Raw genomic sequence first — 8364 nt, forward strand, 5'->3', positions numbered from 1 at the left:
TAGTTAGAAATAGTTCGTGGTTTTCAATGCAAAATCATTTAGAAAGCTAATAATACCTCCATCCATAAAAGAATGCAATTTTTGGATTTTAAGGAGTCAAACAACCTAAAGTTTGACTAAATTTATATAAAAAAGTACAAACATTCATGATACAAAATAAGTGTCATTAGATTAGTTATAGAATATATTTTCACAATAAATTTATTTAAAGACATAAATGTTAATACTATTTATTATAAATTTAGTAAAACTTGAACTCGATTGACCGGTACGGATACCATAATTGTATTCTTTTGTGGACAATCGCTACTTATTTTTTTAACTTGCTAAATTTATTAATTTAGCAAGTTAATTATAGAAAACACCTGGAATTACATCTATCTATCTATAATGATTCTGATCAGAAAACCTCAGGTGCTTGCAAATATGACGGGTTTCTATATGTCAATGTTTGTACGAGCGAGTGGATCTTCAAGGTCATTATTGTATATATATTAACTAAAAGAGCCAACATAGTTCGATGTAGAAAAACTCAACAACGGGCGAAGGGTATCGATCAGCCGTTTAGCTAGTATCACGGTTTCAGATTCAGATGGTACAGGATTTAAACGGAGATGCAGCCATCCTGAAGACCAGATCGATCAGACAAGAGCATGAATAGCACACACGTCCACACCAAAAGTAGGGCAGGGCGAGGCACTAAATTGCTTGTGTCCTAGCAAGTAGCAGGAACTACACAAAACAATGGACAAGATTGCGACGACCACAAGGAAATCAATGAGCAGGAAAAGTAGTTCGCAAAGACAGCAGCATGTGGCTCGCTATAGCTCTCCAACAGTCAGTCCGAGGAACAAGCAGACATCATGCTACCTACAGACGGGCATCAGAAGATCTGACCCAGAGAGGTAAAGGAACACAAGACAGTGGAACAGAAAACTGCAGTAATCTTTGAAGGACTCCAGGCCAGTGCTTCCAGCTACATTCTCCCTAACCACCAAAACTACGACGATATGCACTGATCATAATCCGCTTGCAGAATGGCTAACGATGAAAGGTGGCAGCAAAGAGTTGAACTGGTAGTGCCCAGCTATGTCGACCTCAAAAACTGACTCGCATTTAACATTGCACCATGATGCAACATAGATAGAGCTACTTAAAAAAAAGAATTACCGACACAAACATCACGTCAAGAAGCTCAGCTTCTCCTCTGTTGTTGATGAGTGATGATCCATGCGGAAAGCATTGACAGTCGGTGGGTGTGCGGCACTGCCTTCTTCTCAACCAGTGTCAGCCCGGATCCCACCGATCAGCATCTGCAGGAGCTGCACTTAGAATGAACAAAAAAGCTTAATTCATCGTTACAACATCTGAAGAGCTTATGAATTTCAAGTGCAACAATAAAACAATCAACCCTTTGACCATAAGTATGATCACAACATATAGTGAGCTATGCCCAGTTGGGGGCAAAAAAGGATAGGTATAGGGCACAAAGAAAGGGCTAAAGTGCTATTTTAACAGGAAAGTTGTACACAGTTGATTGCTATGATAGCTAGAATGAATCAACATAGCATAAACTATGGAAATAAATGCATCACTCGTTCAAATAAATTCAGTAATAATTGAATTAAGCATAAATAAGATACAGAAAGAAAAGCTCACCTGGAGCAGCAACTCCATGCAGCACAAACAGGTGCGCCGGGGAGGTCAGCAGGTGCAACCTCTCAACTACTCAGCTCCCCAGTTATCAGCGGAGGGAGCACCATAATCAGCAGTTGCAGCATAGTCTGGAGCAACAGGAGCCTCCACTACTTCCAGCTCGTTTGTTTCCACTGGATCGCAATGAAAGAAAAGATCAACCTAGAAAAAGGAGAAACAACCCCAACGGATATGAAATAAGTGGACAACAAAAATGCAGTCAAACTGCTGCGTAAGATCATCAAAGGTTACTATGACTGGTTTTGTCTTGCCTTCCTTGTGCCAATGGACATCAGCAAGATGTCAGTGTTTAGCTTTCAACACATTCTTATCCCAGTGTTGTATTAGAGACCTTAAATATTATGTGGAAGAAGTGTGATACACTTCCAATTTCTAACACCTGAAATGGATAGAATCAATTTAAGAAGATTGCGAAACAAAAAGTGGAGTATCAAAGCCAAAAGTGTTCCATGAGACAGTGAAATATCTGTTTGAAAAAAGGCCAGTGAGTCAGTGACAAACCAGTGAGATGGATCAAATTTTGCACCTTTAGGCAAACCTGTATCAAAAACATGATCATCAGATGATAACACTAAGATAGCATCTTACAAACATTGTGCATCAACGTTGATTTGTAGTTAATGAAACACCCACAACTAAAGCCCCATACTATATGCAAAAGTAAAAACCATTTCATAACAATAGGTTCATAAAACATTTAACAGGTCATGAGCTGGATCAAATGAATGAAAGTTAATGTGGCACATATAAATTATTTGCATCTAAGCAAGGAACAAAGGCAGAGCTGTTTTTACTAAAATTATATCACAATTCAATTGCTAGGAGCAAAATTAACTTGTGGTTCTTCAAAATTGGTTAAAGAAGTTCAAAAGGAAGGGGATGGAAGTTGGGTTACATTAAATCAATTTAGGGGGTAAAGATAAGTTCAAAAGGTAGCTATTCTAGCCAAACTTCCATGCCTGTGATTTGTCTTGAATTAATTAAATAACCACGGCTAAAGATATTTCCATAGGGTTTTTCTAGTAAAACAGCACGGACTGGGAGAGTGGGTCTCACTGACCTTGCCTGCGACCCGGAGGGGATCTTGCTGGATGGAAGCTAGATTTTCTTGGCGGATTATTGAGAATGTCCCAAGGAAAACAATTGAATGTGCAAAAGATAAGTATGAAGTTCATGTTTCAGCAACACAACATGGAATTGGATAAAAATATCCACATACAATCTGAAAAGCGCTGACATTACTCAACGTCTTAACGTAATCAGAGGATACCACAGACATCATGGTTTCAAAGGCGACTAGGCGCCAGGTGAGTGCTGGGTCCGCCTGGACGACTAAGCAGTGCCTAGGCGACAAGGCACCACTGTTCCCAAGGCAAGCTGGGTACGCCTGGACGCCTATACAACGCCTATGAAACAGGGGCAGACATGATTAAGCATGTTCTTACTTGTGCATTTAAACACAAAGAGAAAGGAAGGAAAAGAACATGTTTTACCTATTTATAAATTTTCTAATGGGACCTCTAGGGAGTACTCCAATTATGTGTTAGGAGCTGGTATCACGTCATTGACCATAATTTGCTGCATAATTTTCAAAATGGATCTCAATAAAAAAAGGACCAATAGAGATCAATTGCATTAGTGTAATATAAAATAGCTTAGTATAGTGGACCTGTTCAGTAATAGGGATGTAGATGTAACCTTCAGCAGGAGTTATGCTCACAATTTAATCCACAGTTGTTGCTCCCTAACTTAAAGAATGGATCAAGAAATCAAGTGTACTATATCACAATTCCACCTGGTAATAGTATTTCAACAAACGCCTTGTGTGCATGATAATAAACTGGAATCACAAAGACTTAATGCCTCAACCGAACCATGCATAGCAATTCGCACAGATAAAGACCAACTTGCCCCTGCAATTGCAGTGAAGACACAAAGCAATCGTACCCCCAACTATGGAGGTGGAGGCGTACACACACCTCACCTCGACCATCTGGACGGAGCCGCCGAGCCGGCCTGCACGAAGAGACCTGCGAGCTGGGCGCTGTCAACGCTGAAAGGTAGGTTGCCATGGTTCATCAGATCCTTTGAGAAGCTTTCCTCCTCAACGCCGTCCTGCACCTCCGCCACGGGCGCGAGCGGCCTCCAGCCCGCCGCAGCGGAGCTGCGGCCAGCGCCTTCGCGCGGGGTACGAGGACGTGGGTTTGGGCCTCAGATAGCGCACCCAAACAGCCAGCCCAACCTCTCTCAGTTACCCCTGGGTCTGGACTGGACTGAGCATGCTGTTTGAATCTGACCCAACAGCAGACTTGTGTATTTTTTATTTTAGCCAAAAAATACTAAAACATTGAGATGGTATTCAGGGCTTGATTTAAAAATTAAATTTGTATATAAATTTTTAATAAGTTTAGAGCTAAATTACTAAAGATAATGCGGTATGTCATTTGTCATAAGACTAGACCTAAGGTAATGCGATATGCCATCTGTCATAAGTCTACACCTTCAACGATAGCGATCTTCCGGTTAACCAAATCTAACTCACTCTAAACATGAAAAAGGGATCCATGATTTTGATCAAAGTTTATTAAATTAGATATTGTGAAGTACGTAGTTTGGGAATTGAGTGCTTCAATTAAGTTTGTAGAGTAATACACCAGCTTCAAACCTTAGTAAGGCTAACACGGTTTGACAAGTTGTGTTTCAAAACTGAGAGAAAATCATCGAGGAAGATGACTGGCCAGGCACGAAGTCGAGCTTTGCAACTCAGCACCGCCCGTGCCACCCAATGATTACCAACGGCTGCCACTTAAGTCTCAGTAGCTTTGTAATGTGGTGACATGCATGCATCTTTTCTGACATAGACCAAGTAGGAGCTGCTGGGCATTTCCACACGATGACCTTGCCTTATCTATACCTATTAATATTAATATTAATAAAGAAAATCTTTCGTCCAACTAAAACATCCACTCGGCTACCGTTTATGTATTTCTACCATAAAATATTCCGCTTTCGTGTATGTTAACCACACGTTTAGCCAACCATGGAAACGCCAGTCTGCCTACCCACGATTTCTTTTCTTTCTCTTGTTTTTTTCTATATAAACATCAAAAATAAATAATAAATGTAATATTATAGCTCTTTGAACTCTAAACTTTTCTATAAATAAATATAAATAAATAAATATAATACTATTCTTCTTGGAATTCTAGATTCTTTCCTATAAATAAATACTCCCATCACTAAATTGTTGATGTATATAGCTTTGATTAGGAATAAAATTAATTTATAGGTAAGGCTAGCGTCCGGACGTTTGGCCCCATGCCCGCGTTCGAATGCAGCTCCCGCGTCCCGTGCCCGCATCGCATCCCACACGCTCCATCCCATTTCCAACTAGTGCCAGAGTTCGGAACCGCGGCCCGCGCCCTGCATGGTAGAACCACAGCCCGCGCCCATATTGCTTCCGCACGGCGGAACCACGCCTCGCGCCCACCTGCCCTACTTGTGGATGCGCGCTGTGGAGGTGTCTACAGACCTCAGACGCTGGCACGTGAACCACGACGGCGCACCAGCAGCAGCAGGTGGATAGTGGATTGCAACACAAGATCTACTTTTTAAACATCTAGATAAAACATTTGCATCATACGTCTAAAAACAGATGAAACACATGAAACACGCGAGTATAGCCATTGCAACATGTGCAACACCAGATCAACTTTTGAAACATCCGGATGAAACGTTTGAAACAAACGTCTAAAACACCTGAAACACTTGAAACATACCCTTACAACATGCGTATATTACCGTTGCAACATATGCAATATTCAGATAAAACACTTGAAACATAGTTAGAAACGCCTGAAACACTTCAATCTACGGCGTCGTCGACAGCCAACCCCTACCTGGTTGGGGACTGCGGTAACCAGCAAGCGCAGGTCCAGTGAGAACCTAAACTTTTCTATAAATAAAAATAAAACAATAAATATAATATTATTGCTCTTTGAACTCTAGATTCTTTCCTATAAATGAATACTTTCATCACTAAATTGTTGATGTAGCTTTGATTAGGAATAAAATTAATTTATGGATAAGGTTAGTGTCAGGACGTCCGGCCCCAGGCCATCGATATTAATTTATATTGTGGATTTCATAGTCACTATAAAATAAATTATAGATTTTAAATTTTATAGAATGATATAATATAAACGATAAATAGATACGTAACGTTTCTGTCCTTGCTTCCTATTAACATTTACAACTTTTTTTCTTGGCACGGGCAATTTTGCTAGTGAAGACAAAAGCGACGAATGATTTAAAATATAGAAATATGGGAAGAATTTTAATTTCAAAACTACTAGAGTTGTGATGCTAGCTAGATATAAATAAAATAGATTATGCTTATCTTATAGCATATACTTAAAAATTTTGAAAAAAATTAAAGATGTATATGCTCTTTGTTTTGGATCGCCTAACAAAAACTAAAAAAACATCAAAACACTTGGACACAACGGATACAAATATGTGTCACGCCATCGCTGGTGGGCGTGACTCACACCTCTGTTACGCCATTGACTTTGACGTGACCTACAGCCTATTCGCTTGTGCGTTTCAGCTAGCCCAAACCAGCACCAGCCCCAACCAGCGAACAAGCCCCACTCATGCCATTCACAATGGCGTGACTCGGGTGACTTAGGACGTGTCAGCATGTCTCGTTAGTCACACCAGTACATGTATCGTGATCGAGGTTACCAGTCGCCCCACGGTCTCTGACACGACTAGGCTAGTTTCCGGAAATAGGAACATGCTCTTTTTAATGTTGTAGTGTTTTTTTTTTGCTAAAATAACAAAAAAAATGTAGAATTGTCGAGATGTTCGTGGCCGCACCCATAAAAAATCAGAAAACAGTTATTATGTTTAATTTTTCACTACATATATATATATGTACAAACGCTATAAAATTCTATACACCTACAAAGCTAACGCACCCGTTGATTTTGCTGTAGCTCCGCCACTAGCAATCATGTTGTTTGGGAGCTCAGTGCTCGACGTTAATTGAAGCTCTGTATGACCAGGAATGCAGGACAACTGGGCAAAGTAGTGGTGGTGTTTCCGACAGGCCAAAAACACTGTCTGAAACGTCAAACATAACTGACCAGCGGTAGTATTTTGGAATCCGATGTAGGTAGGTTTGGATGGTTCAAATGGAGCGGAGTGCACGCGAGAATGTGATTCCCATACCATACGAGAAATTGAAACGCGGGCCGTTGCTCGTGATCACGCACTCTGCTGATCTGAATCCCGCAGATGTATACGAATCTACATATGCATGTCGCCATCTTACAATGGACGCAGCACTTCGTCAGTTCAGTTCAGGCACTATGGGGAGATCACGATTCGGCTACTCTGGTACGCTTGGATTAAAATTAAAGGGGGGAAAGATCGAAAGCTCCATATATATACCATACATTAACCCGAGGAAAGATATACTTACATTCTACTCCTGCGAAACAGCTATATATGCCCTGAATATATACTGCTCCTACGAAGTGTAGCAAGCATCAGCATCTTGCTAGATAGGCGCAGCTTGTCTTCCTTTTCTTCTGGAGACAGATCATCACTCGTCAGGGGTATGGAGAAGAGCACAAGATCTTGCTGTAAAAACAGATCAAACTCCCACTGCTAGTTACCAACAGCATTTATCTATATAATTGGTAGTGGCAGGTAGGCGCCGATTCCTTTTCCCCTTGAGATCGATATAATTAATTCGGTTATCCTACACCCGGACGTCCGGCGCACGAGATGCGTCCGGACGCCGCTCCCCTTCTCAATCCCGTCCGCCCCCACAACACGAATAGAAATAGGATCAGAAATAGAATGGAATGGAATTGCGTCCACCGCGCCCCTATCCTCCATTTCCCATCGCGCCCTATGTCCCAAGAGCACGAAACACTTCAAGTGCAACATCGCAAACATATGGAAAAACTATGTAGTGCAACGTCGGAATATAAAATACTACATCATCGTAAAATTATGCAGTGCAATTTCGAAAAACATGTACTGCAACATCGAAAAGTATGTACTGCAACATAAAAAATTATGTACCGCAATATAAAAAATTATGTACCGCAACATCACAAAATTATGTAGTGCAACATCGAAAACATGTACTGCAACATCGAAAAATATGTACTATAATATAAAAAATTATGTGTTGCAACATCGAGAATTATGTACTGCAACATCTCAAACAGTAATACTGCAACATTCCAAAAATCCACCATGAAACATAAAAATGCAAACATTCAAAAATCATCTGTTGTAACAGCTCCAAAAACCCATTGCAACATTCAAAAATCATATGTTGCAATATCAAAAAAACCATTGCAACACGGAGAAACAACAAGGACGTACAAACAGCAAGGGGGTGGGTTCGAGGTGCAGGCAGCTCCAGCCCTGGCCCATCACCTTCGAAACTACCGGAGGGAGGAGGGGAATAAGACCCTAGAGCTCGCCAGAACCCTAGCCACCGCCGTGTTCCTCATATCCAGAGGAGGAGGGGGGGGGGGGGGGGAGGATGAGGGCTCAGATCTAGAGAAGGATCGACCTACCTCATCGGAGCCGCCGCCACCCTCCTTATCACCAGTGGGGGAG

The 8364-nt window shown here is 41.2% G+C and overlaps 1 long non-coding RNA gene across 6 annotated transcripts; it reads right to left on the reverse strand.

Annotated features, from left to right (window-relative positions):
- Positions 1-704: 704 nt before the first annotated feature.
- LOC136494957 (uncharacterized) lies at positions 705-3950 on the reverse strand. Of its 6 annotated transcripts, none has more exons than XR_010768759.1 (8): positions 3701-3950; positions 3386-3460; positions 3210-3294; positions 2777-3122; positions 2218-2254; positions 1968-2095; positions 1660-1857; positions 705-1322 (listed from the first exon to the last, which is right to left on the reverse strand). It is a non-coding gene; the product is annotated as an uncharacterized lncRNA (long non-coding RNA). The 6 variants fall into 6 exon arrangements; XR_010768758.1 differs by having other exon boundaries at positions 3386-3464; XR_010768760.1 differs by having other exon boundaries at positions 3386-3464; positions 3696-3950.
- Between the last annotated feature and the right edge of the window lie 4414 nt (positions 3951-8364).

The sequence above is a fragment of the Miscanthus floridulus genome, chromosome 1 (genome assembly GCF_019320115.1).
Source record: "Miscanthus floridulus cultivar M001 chromosome 1, ASM1932011v1, whole genome shotgun sequence".
Classification (NCBI taxonomy): domain Eukaryota; kingdom Viridiplantae; phylum Streptophyta; class Magnoliopsida; order Poales; family Poaceae; genus Miscanthus; species Miscanthus floridulus.